This window comes from Gracilinanus agilis, chromosome 5 (assembly GCF_016433145.1).
Source record: "Gracilinanus agilis isolate LMUSP501 chromosome 5, AgileGrace, whole genome shotgun sequence".
In the NCBI taxonomy this organism is placed as follows: Eukaryota; Metazoa; Chordata; class Mammalia; order Didelphimorphia; family Didelphidae; genus Gracilinanus; species Gracilinanus agilis.
In genome coordinates this window covers 138,969,570-138,975,569 of record NC_058134.1, presented here as the reverse complement: position 1 = coordinate 138,975,569, position 6,000 = coordinate 138,969,570, and positions in this window count along the sequence as shown.

Genomic DNA, 6,000 nt, shown 5'->3' with positions numbered 1-6,000 from the left:
CCTTGTAATCAGAATAATTTAGAATTAATTAATTAATCAGAAAAACAATCATGTCCTGCCACAGATGCACACCAACTGGGTCACATAGCTGAGTCATGTAACTTTTGAGTACCTCCAAACAACTCTCTAATACAGTCAATTGTAGAAATGTTGCCAGTATTCATCAGTAGTGGTGATGGTGGTGATGCTGTTTGTAGTGGTTCTACCTCAGAAGTTCCACACATTGATAAATCACAGGCTTGCCCACATATTTATATACATACACATATACATCCTTAATATTGATGCAAAGGAGTAACTTTATATTCTCAAAAACTATGACCAGAAAAGCAAATTCTGGAAAGGTTCTACTAATCTGCAAAGACTTCAAATAGAGGTCCACAGGTACCAGTTTCTTGAGGATGGGGGGGCACCATCATGTCAACTGGGAGTTTAGTTACCAGCTGATCTTCTGCCTTGCTAAAGAACCTACATGTATGAAATTACAGATCCTTGAGAAATTAAAATGTTCTCTTGTGGAAGAAATAGTTAGCTTTGATCTTCTATTGTCACTGTGGTCTGCTTTTTTTTTCCCCAAAAGGAAAAATAGCTCATTTCAGCTAGAAGGGACTTTAGAAGATAACATAGTTCAACTCACATATTTTACAAATAGGAGATTAAGGTGAAAAGACTTGTTTCACACAGCAGAACTAGATCTCACAACTAATTGAGTCTCCAGATTCCCATGATGCCATGTTATCATTATGCCCATTATAGTAAGCATCATGGCATAATAATAGATAGGGCACAGCATAGGAAATATCAGTTTACCTCCTATTGCAGATATTTTCTAGCTGGGTGGCCACAGGGAAAAAAATGTAATTTCTCCCAGGTTCTCTAAATTTTCCAGCTACCCACATGCAATCTCCACTTCAGAGGACTTCAAAAGATATAACGTAATGTAACAATGTCATATAAATATCAGTTCATTCATTCGTTCATCTAACAAACATATTCTGCTTCTTCTGGGTGCCATAAAGTATTCTAGGCACTTGAGGTACAAAAATTATATATAAAATATATAGTCATTTCCAGGAGGTGGAGGGAATAAACATTTAGTAAGCACCTACTATGTGCCAGACACTGAGCTAAGCACTTAACAAATATCTCATTTGATCCTCATAATAACCCCATAAGATAGTACTGGTACTGCTGGACCTCCCTCTCCAACACACCTCCCCATTAATTCCTTTATTCCCAACTGAACAAGTTGTAACATATGATTGTGTGCCATAAGAAATGATGAGCAGGTTATTTTTTTTTAAATGTAGGGACCTATACTAAATTATGAAGAGCAAAATGAGCAGACACAAGAGAACATCATATACAGCAACAGAAATATTGTTTGAAGAATAACGGGTATCTCCACCTCCAGAGAAAGAACTGATAGAAACAAGCAAAACACAGTTTTATATGTACATATATTTTTTCTTGTAAAAAAATGTTTTCTCTAGCACAATGAAAGGAGAAAGGGAGGGAGGTACCTGAAAACTTTGGCTTAGCAAACTAATTAATTAATTAAAAATAAAAAGATAGTGCCTTTACTATTCCCATTTCACACAGGAGGAAACTGACAAATAGAGGTTGTGACTAGCCCAAGGTCACTTAGCTAGAAAGTGTCTGAGATTGGATTTGAACTCAGGTCTTCCTGACTTCAGACCCAACACTATTTACTGTGCCCCTAGCTGCCTGTTAGTCCTAGGGTACTAGTAACTGGTAGAAGCAGGGACAGGGGGTTTGGGAGAAGGGCAGAGATAGGGTGAGATATCCGGGATATGCTTCCAGAAGGAAACAGTATTTGGAAAGAGCTTTAGTGAGGCATTCTGGGAGATGCAGTTGAAGAGGGATCAAGTGTGCCCCAGACAGCAGAAGTAACCTTTGGAATTGTAGAAAGATGGGAGATGGCAGGTAACCTAGGTTAGCTAACATGTACTGTCAGGAAATATTATTATTATTTCAAACAAATCTAAATTTCTCTCTAAACACCATCATCTATCATTTCTCTGGCAAGTTAAGAGGGAATATTATTATCTTCAATATCTTCAGCTAATACAGAATGCTGGTGTCAGAGACAGGAAGATCTGTGTTCAAGTCCCAAATCTGATATATGGTGGCTGTTTAATTCTGGGCAAGTCCCTTACCCACTCATTGCCCCTTGAAACTTTAAAACTAAGTTTTTGAAGTGTCAGTCTGTAGTGGTAGCGGACATTTCCTTCCTTGGACTAGTCTTCACATAAAAAAAAAAAATCCCAAAACTAAACTAAAAGAATAAAATACAAAAAAAAAAAAACAAAAACCTATAGCAAATTAGTGCTAAGCAGATCCTTTCTTTCTTTCTTTCTTTCTTCCTTTCTTTCTTTCTTTCTTTCTTTCTTTCTTTCTTTCTTTCTTTCTTTCTTTCTTTCTTTCTTTCTTTCTTTCTTTTAAAACCCATATTCTTTTTTAAGTCAGACAAAAATAATGCCTTGTGCCTAGAGTAGTAAAATAATATTTCATGATAGTAATTGTCAGGTAATCTTGTCTATAAAAGCAAACTTTAATAAGCTCAAGACTGGTTAAACTAATAGGATAGTGGCATGGCTTCTTCACCAGGAAAACAAAACACCGGCTTAAAAACTAGTTGTTCTGGCAGGCATTAAGACTTAGCCATCTCTATCATTAATTTGGACTAAAGTAGAATTGTTTCATTCAAAATAATATTTAAGAAAAAATGTGTTAACTAACAACAATAAATTTATAGGCTTTAAAATGATCTAAGCAAATCAAGGTATATTCTTTTTAAAATTTCAATAATCAGGCAAACATCCCTGTTTAGACAGAATATTTTCTGAACTCATTGGTAGCCTTTTTTCTCCCTCTAGATCAGTGGTTCCCAAACTTCTTTGGCCTACCACCCCCTTTCCAGAAAAAATATTACTTAGCGCCCCCTGGAAATTATGAAACTATTTATTGAACTCAGAATAGAATGCAATACAAAAGAAAGTGTGGCCATCACTGCTTCCCTGGATCATTGCAGCACCCACCAGGGGGTGGTAGTTCCCACTTTGGGAATCACTGCTCTAGACAATATGCAGAGACAGCCCAAGATAGCACATTTTATAATGAGATTCTTTATACACACACATATATAGGATTATATACTGAATAGGGAGAGGGAGCATAGTATAATGTGATAATTTTCAATGGGTGTTATATAGACTCCTTGGTGTACTGGAGACCTTTTCAGAGGGTTCTTAAGGTCAGATCTATTTTTATGATCAAACTAAGATGTTATTTTCTTATTAAACTACTCCCACCTTTTCCAACTACATATCTATGAGAGGTAAGATTTTATTTATATACTTCAACCAAAAGCATGTAACAAATATAGAAAAAGATGAGAATAATTTTATATTAATTTTCCATCAAGCCAGATATTAAAGATTTATAAAAACATACAAAACAATGCCTCCCTTCTCACTTGTTTTTTTAAAACATGGTTATTTTAAATAAGACATGTTATGTTAATATAATGGGTTATTGTTATTTTCAAATGAATTAATAGATAGTTAATTTTTAAAAGCATTTTAATCATACAAATTTATTCATAATATGGTATGTACCAATAGTGGGGCAGCTAGGTGATGCAGTGGAAAAGAGTACTGAGCTTGAAGTCAAGAAGATTCATCTTCCTGAGTTCAATTTTGACTTTAGTGGCTGTTTTACCCCATGCCAAGTCATTTAAACCTATTTGTCTCCGTTTCTCATTTCTGAAATGAGGTAGCGAAGGAAATAACAAATCACTCCTGTATCTTTACCCAGAAAACCCCAAATGTGGTCACAAAGAGTCTGAAATTGATCAAAGATATAACCCACAAAAACAAAAAATTGTTTGTGGTCCTCAAAATTTTTAAGTTCAGAAGACTTCTGAGATCAAAACGATTGAGAACCAATGGTATAATGAATAGACCAGGAGCTCCCAAATCTTTTTTGGTCTCCTTAACATTTGACTTTTTAGTAAATTTTCTTGTATCCCTTATTTAGTTAGGAAGGAAATAAATTCTAGGGTTTACTATGCCTATGGCCATAAGAAAAACTTTTTCATATGTTCTATTCAATATAAAAGGACATAAAATCTAGAATTTACCATGTATATATACAAAAAATATAAAACACATTAACTTCAATTGGATGCTTTAGTTATAGTTCCTCTTATTCCCTTGACAAGCTTCTCATAACCCCGGTGCTTAAACCCCAAGGTAGGAAAACCTAGAACCCCTGAGTGGGGACCTCAGAACCTAGATGGCCTGTGTTCAAGCCACATTTCTGACCCATATTTTCTATGACACTGAGCAAGTCACTTGGCATCGCAGTGTCCTCAGGCAGCTCTAATTGCAGAACAATTGCCATTTTGCCTTGATAGCAGTTCTCTCATCAAAAACTCTTTATACCAATGAAATCCCAATTCCAGATCATATTCATTAACATCACTTTTCACTTAAAGAATCAGTTTCTATGGTGACAGGTGGTAGAATTCTAATTCCTGCTACCATTCTATTTTGTCCTTCTATAAAAGAAGGTTTTGTGGGAAAAAGAATCAGAAGAAGGACTTGAGCTGAAAAGTAAAAGGAAAGAGAAGTTTGGGTGATTTATGACTTCTGAAATACAACCATCACCAGAGATTGACTTTGGAGACGGAAAATCTATAAAGCCAGGCTAGAGTTAAAAAGAATAGATACATTACTAAAGAAGACAGAGAATTGAAAGAAGTATTTGAAGAGAAAGTGGAGTTGGACAAGTAAAGAGACCTGAAGAGGAGAAGGAGGAATGAAAGGAGAATAAGAAGGACTCCAATTGAAGAAGGAACAAAAGAACAGAAAGTGGAAAAGAAGTAATAGAAAGATAAGACTTAAAGGAACAGGTAAGATAAATAAGACAAGTTGGTAAGATCAAGTAAGAAGGAGGTAATAGGGAAGTGGGAAATTAAGAAGGTAAGAAGTAGAGTGATTATCACAGACTTCAAGAAAACTGTCTCCCTGTCAATACCCCTCAGCCTCCACACCCATTGAAACAATTTCCCACCACAGTTATTCAGGGTAGCTGCTCTTTTCAGGGAAAAAAGGGCTTGAGATCATATTCATTGAAGATGGAAATGAGGGGAAAATCTACAGTAACATACATTCAGAATCAAAGCAAGGAATGCTTGTCCCTATGGACAAAAAAAGGCAGAAAAGGTCTAGAATGGGCAAAAAGAGAAAGGAAGGAAAATAGAGACCCTAGGAAACAAACACAATGCCAGAGAAGGAGATAAATCCAACCTGTGAGTCATCTGGTAATATCTTCTATTGATTTGGAAAATTATGTAATAGTTAGAGTGTACACTGCCAACTCCAACATTATAGCATTGTGAGGGGAAATCTCCTATCCAATAGTTTTCTTCATCCACTCACATCTTCCTTCCATTATTAACATGCTGGGCTACCCAGGTATGAAGCATTCATTTCTCTAAGTGATGACAGTGTGAAGACCAAGCCCAGGTATCCTTCTTCCCTTGAGAAACTGAGAAAATTTTGCCTTGTATCATCTTTCTTCCTGTCTAGGGTGACGGTAGAAGGATAGAATATGTGGTCATAAGCCCACATGTCAAGGGTTATATAATCTCTCATCCATACATTAATATCTATACCTATCCCCATAGAACGGGAGTTTATGAGGGTGATAGCTCTAAATGCTTACTAGATGTCCTCTCTTTCCTTCCACTTTGGTACTCCAGTCCTGTTCACATTTGTCTGGTTCAATTTGAAAAAAAAATTCTCAAACTTAATATAATCAAATATTTAAATATGAAATGATTTTTATCACTATACATCTCAAAATGTAAAATAAAAATAAAAGCAACAAAATTCAATACTAGCAGAGTCCCAGAAAAGCAGCTACCTTTTTTAGTGGTATTGCAAACTTGTGGAAACTTTAAGAGAGAAA